This window comes from Anser brachyrhynchus, assembly GCF_964034855.1.
Source record: "Anser brachyrhynchus genome assembly, chromosome: 3".
NCBI lineage: Eukaryota > Metazoa > Chordata > Aves > Anseriformes > Anatidae > Anser > Anser brachyrhynchus.
Window position 1 is genome coordinate 2,874,690 of NC_137696.1, and position 15,119 is coordinate 2,889,808.

At 41.9% G+C, this 15,119-nt stretch overlaps 1 long non-coding RNA gene across 1 annotated transcript; it reads right to left on the reverse strand.

The window, feature by feature from the left end:
* Nucleotides 1-249: 249 nt before the first annotated feature.
* Nucleotides 250-14,565, reverse strand: LOC308192995. The gene is made up of 3 exons (XR_013949283.1): nucleotides 14,178-14,565; nucleotides 3,679-3,795; nucleotides 250-526 (listed from the first exon to the last, which is right to left on the reverse strand). It is a non-coding gene; the product is annotated as an uncharacterized lncRNA (long non-coding RNA).
* Nucleotides 14,566-15,119: the final 554 nt, after the last annotated feature.

Consider the following 15,119-nt stretch of genomic DNA (forward strand, 5'->3'; position numbering starts at 1 on the left):
GTTTCCAGGTGACTTGGGGCCAGCGAGGCTCTCCGATCAGCAACACCTGCTGGCGACAGCTCGCCAGCCAAGGCAGGCCCTACTGGTTTCCATCCCCAGCTGTTCCTCGCGACCAGAAGCTGAGGGAAATTAAAACAGAAGCAGCAGGGAGGGATTTTCTCTGCTTTAAAATTTCCTGTGATTCTCTATATATTTTCTTCCCCCAATCTTTCTTTGCTTGTTTTGCCTCTTTCTGTTTTGTTGCCAGCCCGCAGAGAGAGGCCCATCAATAACAAAGGCAGCGGAGCAGCCCTCCTGGCTCCATCAGTCAGCAAGACAAGAGCCTGCCACGTGCAGGACCCAGGGCCGTGCCAAGGATCTGGGTGAGCAGCGTGACCACAGCAGTCACAGCGCATCTCCCGATGTCCCCCACTGCCAACCAAGGGTATGGCTCCACAAGTCAGCGCTGCCGAAGAACGTGCGTGGTGAGGAGATAGCACCAACTGGTTCTAGCTTGTAAACCTCGTAACGTTGAGCTTCGACAGTTCTAGTTATGTTAAAGAAAGCCCCAAAAAAGAGATCAGATTAGGAAAGATCAGGTTAAAAAGTCAGATCTGAATCGTTCCAGGAAAAGTCAGTTCAAAGATGCCATTCACACAAAAATGGTCATCTTGAGTTTGTGATTGTAGAAGTATTAGACCAGACATGACCACTGGGATTTCTAGCCTAGTACTTTATGTAAGCTGTAGGACTTTATTCATTCTTGCTTGTGCCCGTATTCCTTTTTTTTTCCTTAATGTGACAAAACTTGAGTTAAAAATCAAGACTGTTCCTTTACAGCCATTGTGGAGATGTTCCAAGTGATTGCTTACAGCCATTTGTAAAAACAAATTGTAACTCTGCCTCTTTTTAAAATACTAATTGGTCCCACATTGACATCTAGATAGTGTTTTTGTTACGAATTTGTCTGCTGAAGTGCTGAAATTTTACCGAACTTCTCCTCTCCAAATAGTAACTTCAAGGTTGTGATGATAAAGCATCTAGCTAGCGCTCCCTGAGTCTCTTTATGTAAGGCACATTTTCCAACCCTTCAACAATTCCCATTAAATCTCCTTGTTCTGTGAGCTATAACTGCACCAGATATTTCAGCAGGGGCCAGGCCAGTGCTAAATGGATGGTGCATCACGTTTCTGTCCTTGCTGGGTACCCAGAGTTTCATCAGCCAAGGAGCCCGTTCAGTCTCCTTACCGCAGACACTCCCTAGTGCCCAGCAGAGTACCCGTGCTGACTTACACACCGCTCTTCTACCTCAAGCCCTCTTCAGGACTGCTGCTGTCTAGGACAGGTTATTACATCCAGCAGCATGGCCAATGATCTTTGTCCCTAGATATATATATATATATATATAACTCCACTTTATTGAAATAGATAGATGAATAGATGTCATTTACTTGCAAGCAGCTTTCCAAATAATCCAGGTCAGTCAGCACTCCTCCCTTTTATGGTTTATGACTTCCTTCTTTAACCTACAAACTTTATCAGTAATGAATATACATTGATGTACTGGATTTAGCAAGGTCTTACAAAGATCATTTCTTGGCCCCAGTCCTCTGGAACATCTCCAGAAACAAATCAACCTCAGCAATGATTCCCACTTTCTAATCATACTTAAGCATTTAATCAGTTTTTAGTCTGCTTCGCAAATGCCATTTTGATTTTTGTATCCAATTTATTCACCAACATGTCGTGCAATATCAAGTGTCTCCCAGATACAAGCAATGTTGTAGATACGATGGATCAAAAAGCCTGCATATTGTTTTCCCAGCAGCATCAGTTTGTTCAGTAAAAGAAACTAAGTTTCCCCATAAATCTTGGCTCATTTAACAGAAGGCTAACAAACAAGACTACTAGTTTTACCAGTCAAAACTAAAACAGTGCTAAATATATATATATATATAAAATGAGTTTAACATTTCTAGTTCCCAAATGTGTTGCTGGCGACATAGTTAAGCAACATTAAATCATATCCCTGTGACTATTTTACAAGTAGTTGGCATTCAGTATGAGGTCAACATTTATAGGAGGTGTTTCTCTCCTTGAGGACTGCACAAGATACCATGCCAAAAAGGCCAGTATGTCAGAGGAAGGTGGAAGAACTCATTTTCTCACCGTGGAAGTCACTGAGTCCTAAGAACAAGATTCACATTGCTTACATCTTCAACTGGTTGTCCTAGCAGGAGTGCGAACAGTAGCATCCTGAGGAGGTGGCAGCAGAATGTCACAATAATTGAATCTCACAAGGTATGAGTGAATCGCACGAGCATCCTTTTGCACAAGTTTGTGTCTCCCTGAAACCTATCTTTCTGAGGCAGTGAACTGAGCAACCACCATGCTTTAACTGGACTCTGGAGCAGGCTGAAGGATAATACTTAGATGTGGAGCAACAGAAACGGGGCTGAAAGGGTATGAGGAGAGATTTCAAAGGGAAGAATTGGATGCCTAATTTATAAAAACAAAAACGTCTCTAAGAGCAACAGTATTGCTTGACAGTCGTATTTAGAAGTTACTAGGATGGGAAATTAGCAGATGTATTTGAAGAGAAGCAAGTAGATCCCTATATTCTCTGCATATCCGGAACACCAGAGTATTTGTGTAATTAAATGTACGGTATGAGGAGAACAGAGTGCAATGCTATCAGAAATTTCCCTTTGACCCACTTCACCTAAGCCACATCAGCTAAAGTCACTTCAGAGTGATTCCAGAACAAGAACGCTAAAGCTATGTCTGTGTGGCAGCCTTGCTGTTGATCATCTTGTGAGAGCATTTAAGAGCAAGCTTTACACCGGCTTGTTTTGATGCTGAGCAACACCCAGGTGAGGAAAGCAAAGCAGACCACAGTAAATTAGCCCAGAGAGAGCATGGCTACTACTGCTCCACTTTGGGCTGATTGCCAAGTCAGGCATGACTGTCTTGCAGAGGGTTTTCATAAAACACATCTGGGCCATTTGAGCACAACTGTGCTCAAAAGACTGCAAATTGATGAAGCCAAGCAAAACTGGTGTTTCTGTGAGGAGGTTCTCGGTTAAAGAGGTTGGGATAGTTGTCTTTGATAATTTCGAGATCACTTGCCCTGCATAAAAATACCTATCTCAACATTTTCATTGCTGTTTACTGCAGGAATATTACTGTTATAAATACATTAACGACGACCGCATTATTTACAGTCTAATGGCTTCTGATTGCTGTATGTTATGTTAAATGTGGTTAGTGGAGAGAGAGGGCTACAGCAGGCACCACTTCATATTTAAGGTATGTGAACCTAGGCAAGTCGGCAGCCACCAGACACAGGAATGAAGAACCAGGCTGAAATGACTCATTCCATCACTTTGTGGGGCTGTACGGACCTTGCACACTTAAAGGATACCTGAAGACTGGAAGCCTAGACCACACTTTTCTAATGACTTAGACTTTAAGTTGCAGGCATAATCCTCTCAGCACACGTTTATCTATACCACTGTCATACTGCCTAGCATCTGAGCGAACTGGAACTATGTGCACTAATTTAGTGACATGATAATGCAAATAGTAAAGAAGAGTATCGGAACTGGTTTGGGGCATTAATTGACTGCAGGGCAGGTGGGCTGAGCAGAGAGGTGCAATTTCCTCCCCAGTCAGTTTTGGGTTTCTTCCATTTATTACCTCTAGATGTAAGGAACAACAGAAGGGCTGGTAAGCAACACGGTGTCTGACAGGCAGAAGGTGAAAGCCATTGAGATGAGCAGTGAAAGCAGCCTCCCGGGCTTACAAGTTTGCAATCTGAAACAGAGAGAAATAGCTTATGTATAAAATACATGGTCACAAAACAGAAAAATAAAGCCCTTGAAAAAAAAAATAATGTCTAATTGAGCATTTGAATATGTTCAAGTTTAGGCACATGCTGAAAGCTTGATGGATTTCCCTGGGAATACAGCATGTATGTCTGTTTGCTAAATGGGAATATGATTACCCATGTGCTGAAGTCGTTTCCTGAATCTGACTCTTAGCCTCTGCTTAATACCCACATAGACAAATGTTCAGCTTAGGCAGCCATGGCAGAGAGGTACTAAAAGTAATGAAAATATGTGGCCCATTTATATTAAAAGGATATGCTGGTCAGGCTTACCAGGCTTGCTTGGGTTTTGTGCTACCGAGTTCTCTGCTGTAGACAGAGTCTGTCTAGAAAGGAGGTCTGTGCAAACGACATTAGAGAGCTACAATTGCTCAGCAGCAGAGTCAGTTTGAAGCAGATGGTCTCGGTGACATTTTAGGAGATAATGGGTGAAAGAAAGCTCCAAAGTGAGACCTGGAAATGCTAGTGTACAACAACAACAACAAAACCAGCAGCAACAACAACAAAAAAAGCAGACTTGAGGGGAAAGGGCAGAAGAAAGTAAACAACATCTCTGAACCATGGGAACGACTGGGAGAAAGGAAAATGGCTGGATGTGTGCAGTTAGGGACAGAGATCATGCGTCGGAGGAAGGATCGAAAGTGGAACTCAAAGAGAACATTGAAAGATCCAGAAAAATGGTCTCCAAGAAATCCACCTACCTGGGTGATAAAATGTTAATGACTTACTAACAGATCTGTTTGCCTCAGGAAGGGAGTGCTGGGCAGCTCCCAGCTGTGCCCCATGTGAATTACAGAGAGCAGTACTTGCAGTTCGTTCCACTTTCTAAGCCTTAGCAGTTGTTCATCTCTCTGATAAAGAGGAATGGGTGACACCATGCAGCTGTGGCACACCTAATAACCAGCTCTTCAGCTTTGCTGAAGTACTAACTTGTAAATGTTTGGCTATTTTATGGCTGAAACACAGGACAACACTGCAGTTTATTGCAGTCAAAACCAATATTCAGCATTGACAGTTGTCATGACAATTTTGTTGGGTAAAAACCAGATGCTTGATTCTTAATTAATGTTGAAGAATTTTGGCTTTATTGTTGTCCGTTTCATTTTAGATTTAATTCGTTGAAACATGTTATGCTCCCATAGCACGCTTAATAATTGTCATCTCAGTAGTGAGCAATCATCAATGTGAAACAAAGATATACTTTCAGAAACTTTTTTAACATTTCCACCTACTAAAATGTCAGGGTTTGTTTCCAAGCAAGAACAAAAACTAGTTAGGAAAGCTGTGATTTTTTAAAAAATATTCTTACATTTTTTAACTCAAGTTCTATAAAAGAGTTGTGATCACAGAATAATTCAAGAAGGCAAGACTGAAAATAAAACAAGATGCTCCCATCTGAGTTGAGAGCTCTCTGTGGGCAGAGTTAAGGTTGCTTCCATAAATTACAGATCTGGCACCACATACTCAGGTAAATATAGTGTCCAACTTTATCTTCGAGACTCCAAGATTCAAAAGGGTAAATCAAACTCTTTCACAATTGACTTTGCTCTCTTTGTTGACAGGAAAATAATTACGAAAAATTCATTGTATAAATGTCCTTCAGAACTTACAAAATTTCTCTTTCTTTTTCTTTTCGAATTAAAGCCTTGCAGCCCACTGAAAAGCAGAGGCAAGTATAGACAATCAGTCTTAACTTGTAGTCTACAGTCTTCAAGAAGTCTCCATAAACATCTTGGAATGGCAAAGATTAAGTTTATCTTGGTTTTGGTTTGAGTCTGATTTTATTTTAATTTTGCTACATCATCAGATTGTAAGGAGCGAGAACCTATTTGCCACCAGAGCTACAGTCCTGCCAGGGGGAGGCCTTCAAGAGACTTCTCAATAATTTGGTAATTCTTTGTGACCCTGAAGTGTCATCAGTGTTCAATGGGAACGGAGTTGAAAATAGTTCAGCATCCAAAGGGAGGACTTGGGATTCAGCAAATTTCTGTTTGAATTTCAGTTTAGAGAGTGCAACAATGCCAAGGAAAGAGGAGAGGCTGACACTTCATTTGAATTCAACAATTTCAAATCCCAGACAAAGGGCTTGGGATGGGAAAGGAGGAAACAAAAGCTCTGGTCCTTACCACAGATTAGTATTTGTACAGCTGCCTCACCTAGATTCATGACAGGAAACTGGTGTTGTTGGAGTCACAGACCACCATTTAAACCACAGCAAGAAAGAAAAGCATCGTGTTCCCTGCATGCTTATTGCTGTTTCGTCCAAACAGCATTTTGGCAGGTTCTTTTAGCCAAGTCCTGCCCAGGCTACTCTCAAAAACCATCCCCGTGGCGATACCTCACATGACAAAATTAAGCAACAGGATCACCAACATCATGAAGGGTATCGCAAGACAAAAATAATCTCAGTGGGAAACATATCAATTCAATCTTCTTATGGCAGTGTACAATGTAGAACAGTCCACATAATTTTTGCTATTAAAGGGTCACAGTAGCACAGCTTAGATACTGAATAACTGTTCTGTTACCAGAAAATATAATAATGAAAAGAAATATGAAAAACAGAAAAAATGAACACTGAGAAAAGGAAAGAAAAGCCTGCAGTGTTCTATTTGCAATGTAACAATGATGCATCTTATCAAATCATGCCATTGTATCTCTGCATAGGCTCCTCTGTGTGATTATTGCTGAAATGTGGGAAGAAGTACATCCTATACTCTATTGATATAGACTGTAGAACATTAAGCACTGAATAAAAGATTTTTATTTTTTTAATAAGGAACAGATGGTCACCTCATTCAAGCAGCTGTTGAGGAAAAAAATGATTTGGTATCAGGCATCGAAGGCTAAAAATGTTCAGATTCAGACATAGTTTCTCCTGCTAAGGAGTGGCATCAGCATTCAGCCACCAAGTGGTGTAAGGTAGGAGAAAAGAAGCGAGGCCGAGAGGGCTCCTCCTGGGCAGCTCTGCCCGCTGCTCTCGATGGTGTACAAGCCATACCAACAGATCTCAGCTGGTGCTGAGCAGAAGCTCTAACCATGCCTCAAAGCCTTTTGGATGTCCATGTTTATGCTAACAAGTGGGATAGCTGAAGAGTACTATAAAGGAATAAGCATCTTAAAGCCTGTGAAATTAAAATTGAGTTATTTCAGGAGACTGTATTTTATCACTAGGTGGCATTGCTCTAAATCTTTCAGTGCCCGTCTTCTGAGCTCTTTACTGTATGGGTAATATTTAACAGCAGCTGAAGCATGCCGGTTGCACAGAGGTGCTGCCAGCCATGCTGCTGGAAATGCGTACAACGCTTCAGTGAATCTATCTGGTAAGAGATTTTATTCTGACTTTGAATTCAACTCTTTCATTTACTATAGAAATAAACAGTCCATAACCAGATGTTCAGTTATTCTGACCCAAAACCTTAGCCTATTCAGAAGTGTTTATAAAATGCTCTCAACCCCTTCTGATGGCATCCTTCTTCCACAATTCGCTCTAACAAATCTTGCCACTGAGGACAACACAAGTTGTTTTCAGCCCATGTTCAAGTGCCATCCAACAGTTATAAAGCCAGTGCTTTTCCTCAATTCACTGCACTGCTCTGTTGACTCATTGGCCCATGGAATTTGGAAAAAATGAAAAAGGCTAAAAAGTTACTTTCGATTTTTTTAGCTTTAACTGTTGAATGGTCTGTGAAAGCTGTTAATGGAAAGTCTGGTAGCATGAAATACAGGAGTAAAAAGCATGAACATTTTTGTTATCTTTACACTTGAATAAAGTTTTCAACAGCATAGAAGTGATACAAGAACTCAGGGCTCCATTTTGAAATAACCTTAGCAAAGCCTGTGTCCAATTCAATTTTGGAAACCACTGAAATCTCATTCTGGCTTCAGTAACTAAATCCTGTGTATTGAATCTGGGGCTTATGACCCAACAAGCATTGCTACCATATCCAGAAGAGGATTTAAAGCTTCAAAGATGCAAAATTTAGCCACGTCCAGAAATGCCATCCTTAAACCCCCCTAGCGTCTGTAATTACCTAAAGCATAGACATGGCAAAAGGACTGTTTATACACTTGATTTTTACGTATCACTGGACAAGAAATATAACAAGGTCTTGGAAAAGGGACTAGGGGCCAGAACTCCTCACTCTTAGCTGAGGACCACAGGCTCCCACTGAGAAATTATGATCCTTCCATGTTTACATTATTAAGGGATACCAAGCGGGGACATTCTGCCTCACACAAGAAATCCCCGCAAATTTACTGTGTTAACAGCTACAGCTTCTGTACTATTGCTAGATTTTCCTTCTTGTCCAAGACAAACCCTTCAATAAAACACATTCCGTTCCCTGATGGTTCTGTCCGCCAATTTGATGAGCTGATTTGTATTTGCCTCTGTTTCAACACATCAGCTTCATTGTCCGCACAATGACCCTTCCCGTTTTCCTGAGCTCAGAGCAGTGCCAAGTGGTCAGAGCAGCTCCATGAACAGCAGTGCGTGCGTCAACCATTCTTGTGCCAGGATTGCAGTGATTAGCAGCAGTCACACAGTTCAGCTTTAGGAGAAACACACGACCATTGCAGTGCCTTTTAAACCATTTCAGAGCAATGACAGAGTGCTTTTTAGCAGAGGAAACCAAGTCAGTCTAAAGAACTATTATTTTCATTTTCTATACTACACAGAGTGTTTTTCCAGAAGTTCATTAATTGTTTTATAAGAGCTTTTTTTTCTTCCTTTACACATCTCCTTCTGTGCCCTCTCACCCTGGTAGATGAACACACACAAGCACCTTCCAGCTCTGGCCAGTGAGAGTCTCGCAGGTACTATCAAGGCACTTTTCCCCGATCTCTGAGCCCGTGCAGCCTGTGTTTCAGCCACTGGGCTCTCCAACAATTGCTTCAAGTCCTTGTAATTGGGTACGTGTAGCTGTTCAATCAGATTGATAACACTTACTCATCCTCGCAAAGCACTTGAGTTCTAGGGATGAAAGAAGCTTAGCACTAATGGCGAGTATTGTCTTTAGCCTACAATGGCCTTGAATTCAAGTCGGGGAAAAAAATATTTTTTTTTTTAGCAATTTAACTGAATCAGTTTAGAAAGAGTTTAGATAAAATCAGTGAACCTCTCTGATACTGGCTCTTAAGAAAATGTGTGTAAATCAGTTTCTGAAGCACACCCAGTGGGAGCAGGAAGAGCTGCGTGCTGTGCTCTCAGCCCAAGGTGCGTGGCTCTGCACTGGTGCACTGCTTGCCCAGGAGACACCACTGATGTCCTAATAAAACAGTCCTCCTGCTCTCCCTTCTCTTCTGAAACATATTCCCTGGCATGTACAGCCTGAAAGTAGAGTCACCTCCTTCAGGAAGGGTCCAGGAATTTTATTGGTTTTTATTATTGTTATTATTATTTTCGTTTTCATCCAATCCAGCGAATGCTGGGCATTGATGAGACTCTCATTTCCACTCCTGCTACCTTGCAGGCACCATTTCTTCCTGAAATAGCCCCGTGTGGATAGATAGTATCACTCATTAGTACATACATTGAAAATCACACATTCAGTCACTGTGGCCAACAGGTGACTATCACAGCCTGACACTGCTGGATAGACGTGGGCTGCGTGTACATGATATACTATTGAGGAATAATTAAGTAGTCTGTTAATAATCTTAAACATGAACAGAGATTGATATTAATATATTAGGCATCTTAATAAAACTACCCATATATTCATGATAGATGATTATGCTGACAACGGGGTTTAAAAAGAAAAACATGATGATAGAATGCCCTCAGCAAAGGGAGGTGAGCTCTGGGGTTCAAACAGATGAATTAAGGGACTGAAGTCTCTCCCAGGTCTGCCACTGACTTCCTGTGCGATAACTGGAAAGTGTTAGACTCTCACCTACAAAATGGGGACATTTGTATTAATTTGGAGTATCTAATTTAATCAGGCAGTCCAGTACTGGAACATTTGCATGAAAAATTATGAGGAAATGCAAAATCCCACATTTGCTCCCTCCAGAAGCAACTGACTGGACTCTACAGGGCCCATAATGTTTTGGCAGAGAAACAAGATTTTCTTTCTCAAGAACAGAGCATTCTTAGCCATTTATCCTCCCTCCCAGCTGCCTGTGTAAGGTCTGGCATTTCCCTGCTCAGGAAGTGATTCCATTTATTTCTGCAGTATCCCTCAGGAGAGTCTCACCAGGACTGAGCACTGAAATGAAAGGTCACCGGGAAACCTAAGCAAAAGTGAGCTGTGATACCACAGCAGCAGGAGAGAAGGATGGCGTTGTAGCTACAGGCCCATGGGCTAATTGCAGATTTCTTGACCTCAGAGGATTTGGCTAAGATGTCAGATCTGAATTTCTCCTATTGAATGTACAAGGTAAAGTCAGGCAAAAGCTAGGAGCTCGAATGCCTTCTGGAAAGAAAACATAATTAGAACATTGTGGGAACTACTCACGCATATCCAAAGCAAATTGTATTTTAAAATCAGTATTTTCTGCAGGGTTAAAGTGAAGCAGTGTTTGAAATTCTGAAGTATTTATCAGCTGTCTTTCTACTGACAGTTATTGGTAATTATTAGTTACCTAGTATTTCAGACAAAAACAGAGTCTCCCTTTAGTCAGGCATTTGATAAGCTGCACTGGGAATATTTGGAATAAAGTGAACAATTCTGGTCAGACAGATTCAAGAAAGACTGAAATTACTGCAAGTATCAAAAAATAAACAAACAAACAAACAACCTTACCACCAGCAATGAAGACACTTGTGGGAACAAAGAGTCAACCCGAAGGTTGCAAAGTCTGGCTGTTATTTTTCAACCAAACTAAGCAACAGAAAAGAAGAGACTGGGCTGCTCCAAAAAATCACGGGATTACAGAATCACAGAAAATACATCCTGGGGAAAACACTGAGAAGGAAAGGACACAAGACCAGGTGCAGTATTGTTATAAGAGCAAATGGGTATTAACCCATTGTGAAGAATGATTAGACCAAAAATTAAAAGATTAAGCATTAAATGGAAAGCATTAAAGGAGTGAGGTTTATAGATGGAAAATAGGTTTTAAGGTGCAGCCTGCTAAGTTTATGAAAAAGGCTGTGATGTGGTGCATTCAGCAAGAAGGGCTTGGTATTGCTAACCTGGTAGGGGACTCCCAGTTCTTTGTCCTAATGTTTCTCTTAAAATAAAACAAAATAGAAAGGCAGGGTCATGTAAGGCAATTTTTCAAGAAACACACTTAAAAGCAATCTGCACTGAAGCTTTGTTCCCCTGGCTGGTTTGTAAGAAGTTTGTTAAACTTCCCCATTACAATTAAAACAACTGCTGTGACTACATGGAGAACAAAGGCAAAGAGCTAAGAGTAGGCATTTTATCAAAGGTTGGCAGATTTCTGAAAAGGCTGTCAGCAGTGCTTGGAGGCTAATGGATAAATTACAAACCCATGATAGATCATAACTAAGTTCTGTGGGTTGAGCAGATGCCAAAAATGGCAGCCAATTTTTTTGGACTACAGAAACTCTCCAAGGGCAGACGGTTCCCAACAGAATGTGTTACCTCTTGGCTCCTAAAGCATGTTCTATAGCACATACCCCTCCAGCAGGATAACACCAGTATCATTCCCAATGAAGTTTGCCAGTTCTACCTACATTAGATTTAGGGTCACTATTGGCAAAAATCCCCAAATACCTGGTATGTCTTTACCTGACCTGCTATACGAAACAGTACAGGAGACCTAAGTGCTCCTGAGTAAGTGATCTGAATACGACTGCTCAGGTCCTTACTGCACCTCGAGGACCTCCTTGGGAAGGAATGGCAATCCCAGAGCCTCTTGGAAGAAAAAACTGAACTGCAGCTCCCATTCTGAGCTGCCCTGTACAACAACTCTGCCTGGATCCATTAGTGCAGCAAGAACGATGTGCTGGTCCTCTTGTTCCTCAGAGCCAAAAGAAACCTGGAGAATGCAGTGGTTTTAAGGTTTCCAGAGGCTTGCAGCCATGTTACCATTTGGATACGGTCAGGGCAATTACACCCTACCAGCTGGCCCTTGCATGTTGTCCAGGAAAACGTAGAGGTGGGAGTAATGAAGGAAGAGGGGTGAGGCAAGGGGACTATAGAGAAAGAGTGTTAGAGAGAAAGGAAAAGCAAGGAGAGAAGGCAGTGCAAGTATAGAGTGGGATGGAGGAGGGTGGGTGGAGAAGTGAAAGATGGATAAATCAAAAGCACTATGTAAAAGAAAAATGGCATGAAAGAGGGAAGAGACAGGAGAGATGGGGCCAAAACCCATGCAAAGCCTTACCAGAACAGTGTGAGCAAATGCTGTGAGAAAAAACAAAGCTGAAAGGACATGTGAATGAGATGCTCTTTTCTTTGTCATGGCCAAAGGAAACCCCCTGCTTCTCGTCTGTCTCCTTCCAGGTCACTTCCAGGTCACTTCCCTGCAATAACTTGCTTTTCTCATGCAGCTGACCAGCAGTCTAAATATTCATCTCCACATGTACTGATTTTAATATATGGCATAGTATTTTGCAAAGCACCTAAAGCCAGCTCCAAATATAACAAACCGTACTGCAGCCATTAATCACCTAGCGCAGTCCCTGCACATCTGGAAAGGCTGCAATGCAGCACCACTACAGGCACCTTAAAGCCTCTACGTACAAATCCAACTGGTGAGCAGTCACTGATTTATCACACAGTTCCCGGAAGCCACAATGAGATTGGGTCTGCCTACTAGATCCAGCACACAAATTCCTGAGAGGTGACTTGAATTACATCTAATCTTCGTTGCGATATGTAAATGTTAAGGTGGGAGATGCTTCCACTCATTAAATGAACTAAATTGCCTCATTGCAGGAAGAGAGAAGATGCTGCATCAGCCTCACCACACAACACAACTCGTGCTGAGGTCAGCAGAAATTTCACTGCTGCAGTAGAGGCAGAATGGATTGCACTTCTGCACTGTTTTCATTTGGTAGCAAACATCTATAAAACAGCCTGTGGTCCAAAATATGCTTTCACACAAGCCTGGTGTTCCCTAGTAGGGCTGTTTATGTGAACAGAATTTGGCACTTGCTGTCTTGGGCAAAAGGGTGCAAATTTACTTCTCGTAAGCCCCTGTTATTTCTCCAACACCTATTTGCTCCTGGCTCCCAAAAGTTGCCATAAAACAGAAACTATAGCTTCTTTTTTTGTGAAATGGCAGAAAAGTGGCAGTCCTCCCAGCTGCAGAGCTGTGAAAAAATGATGGTTGTTAGATATATTCTTTCTGTGACAGGACTTTTACAGTAGGAAATTAGCGTGAGTATGCACAATCCAAGGGCACTTCCTCAAAGATAGCAGCTGAAAGCAGCTTCTGTTGAGAAACAGAACAGAGTTTCTCCTTTAGCAGAAGCCCTCCCTGTCTCGCAACAAATCCCCTAAGAATCATTGCTACAGACCCTGTCCTTCCTGGGGTACCTGCGAGCAACCATCTGGAAACACCGTGCCCCTCTTCTGGCAGGCCACCCTCTCTCGTGCTGTTCCATGGCTGAGGGGACACAACAAAAACTCAGAGGTCTGTTCCTAGGAAACCGTTCATCCAGCGGGGCTGTGGACTCTGATCTGCTAATACTTTGTTAATTTGTTTCTCAAGATTACAGGAATCCCCCAACTCTAACTACTTCTGCCGGACATGCTCTCTGCTGCTTGTATTTGAAGAGCTTGTGTGTGCCAGAAGCAGCTGTCTGAACTTAAAAAAAACAGAGCACTTAGACGTATCTGAAGACACTAGTGGCACAGTATTCCTTGGCTCTCCCTTGGGCTGATATAGCATCAATGACATTTTTTATCTAGGGGTGTAATGAGATGAAACTAAAGATTTTTCTAGATTGGTGTAGTATTTTAGCGACAGAACTAATGCAATGAAAAGTAAAATTCAGGCATGCACATTAAAAAAAAAAAAATTGTTAAGAGCAATAAAAATAGTTACACAGAGAGTTTCAGTCCTTATCGGCTTGTTAATACCTCCCCACCCCCAAAAAAGCTATGATTTCAAGTACTTCCTAGAATCAGGGTCCCAAATGCAGTAGGGTACATGAGCAGTTTGTCTTTCAAGGCGACCAAGGATGTCAGTGAAGGCAGAAATTGCCTATCTACTTTCTGAAATAATTTTATGAGCTAATGTGGTCTGACCGATCATCTCAATTTGAAAAACAGAGCACATACATCTGCAGAGATGGAGCAGATGCAAAGTGGGCAGGTAAATCATTTTTACCTTGAATCACACTGTGTTCCCACTGCGAAGTGATCTTTCAATCTTACCGTTTACTTACTTGCTTTTTCCCCCTGACACTTTTGAGCGCAGAGCAGGCTTATAAAACCACTATGTGTCCTAATGTTAATCAGCAACAAAAGCATCCAAGGCCGACGGGTAGGATGCTGACCAGCAGCATTCAAGTTCTAGGGTTCTGAAATAGAGCCTAAATTTACCAACGATTTTGGCTCCAAGATCCACCCCAAGTGCTATGTTCCACTTAAATGAGCAACTAACGCCGAGAGCTTTCAGAAACATTTCTCCGAAGAGGTCCCACGGATAAATAAGAAGGCTGACCCAGGCTGTTAACCCTACCAATAAGGCACTGTTTATGAGGATCATTAACGACATAACGAATAGCAGAAAAGAAAGCACAAAGCATTGGGCAAGGGGAAAAAGGTGAACAATTTAGGTAGCCTTTAATGTCTGATGCCATAAAATTTGAGTCCTTGCACACAGCAGGAGGTATCTGACATTTTCCTCTTCAGAGATTAGCACTTGCAGGTATTGATTTAAACTAGGATTTATACCATGCCTGTCATTTTTATGAAGGGCACAATAAGAGAGATTAGCAAGAAATTGCCAGGCACACCATCCTTAATCAGCTGCAAACTGTTTTCACCCTAAATCGGCAGGTTTGTCAGGAAAAGCAAAATGCACACAACTAAGTGAGGCAGCAGGAATGGGCACTCAGCAAGACAGAATAAAAATAGCGACCAGAAAAGGGTGCCATTAGAGAGCTTTATCTTTTATTTTTAATCTGCAACAGATTCACAACTCATGTCACCTCTTTTTAAATCTTATTATATGGTTTGCATTAGAATTCAAGTTCCTTCTCAAACACCAAACTCCCTGTGCCCTCTTCAGGGCACCTGAGCAAATCAGAAGGCTGACAGGCTAACTTTTAATTACCTGAGTCGCTTACTGGAGGCAGACTCAAGTAATATGCTTCCCCTCTCCC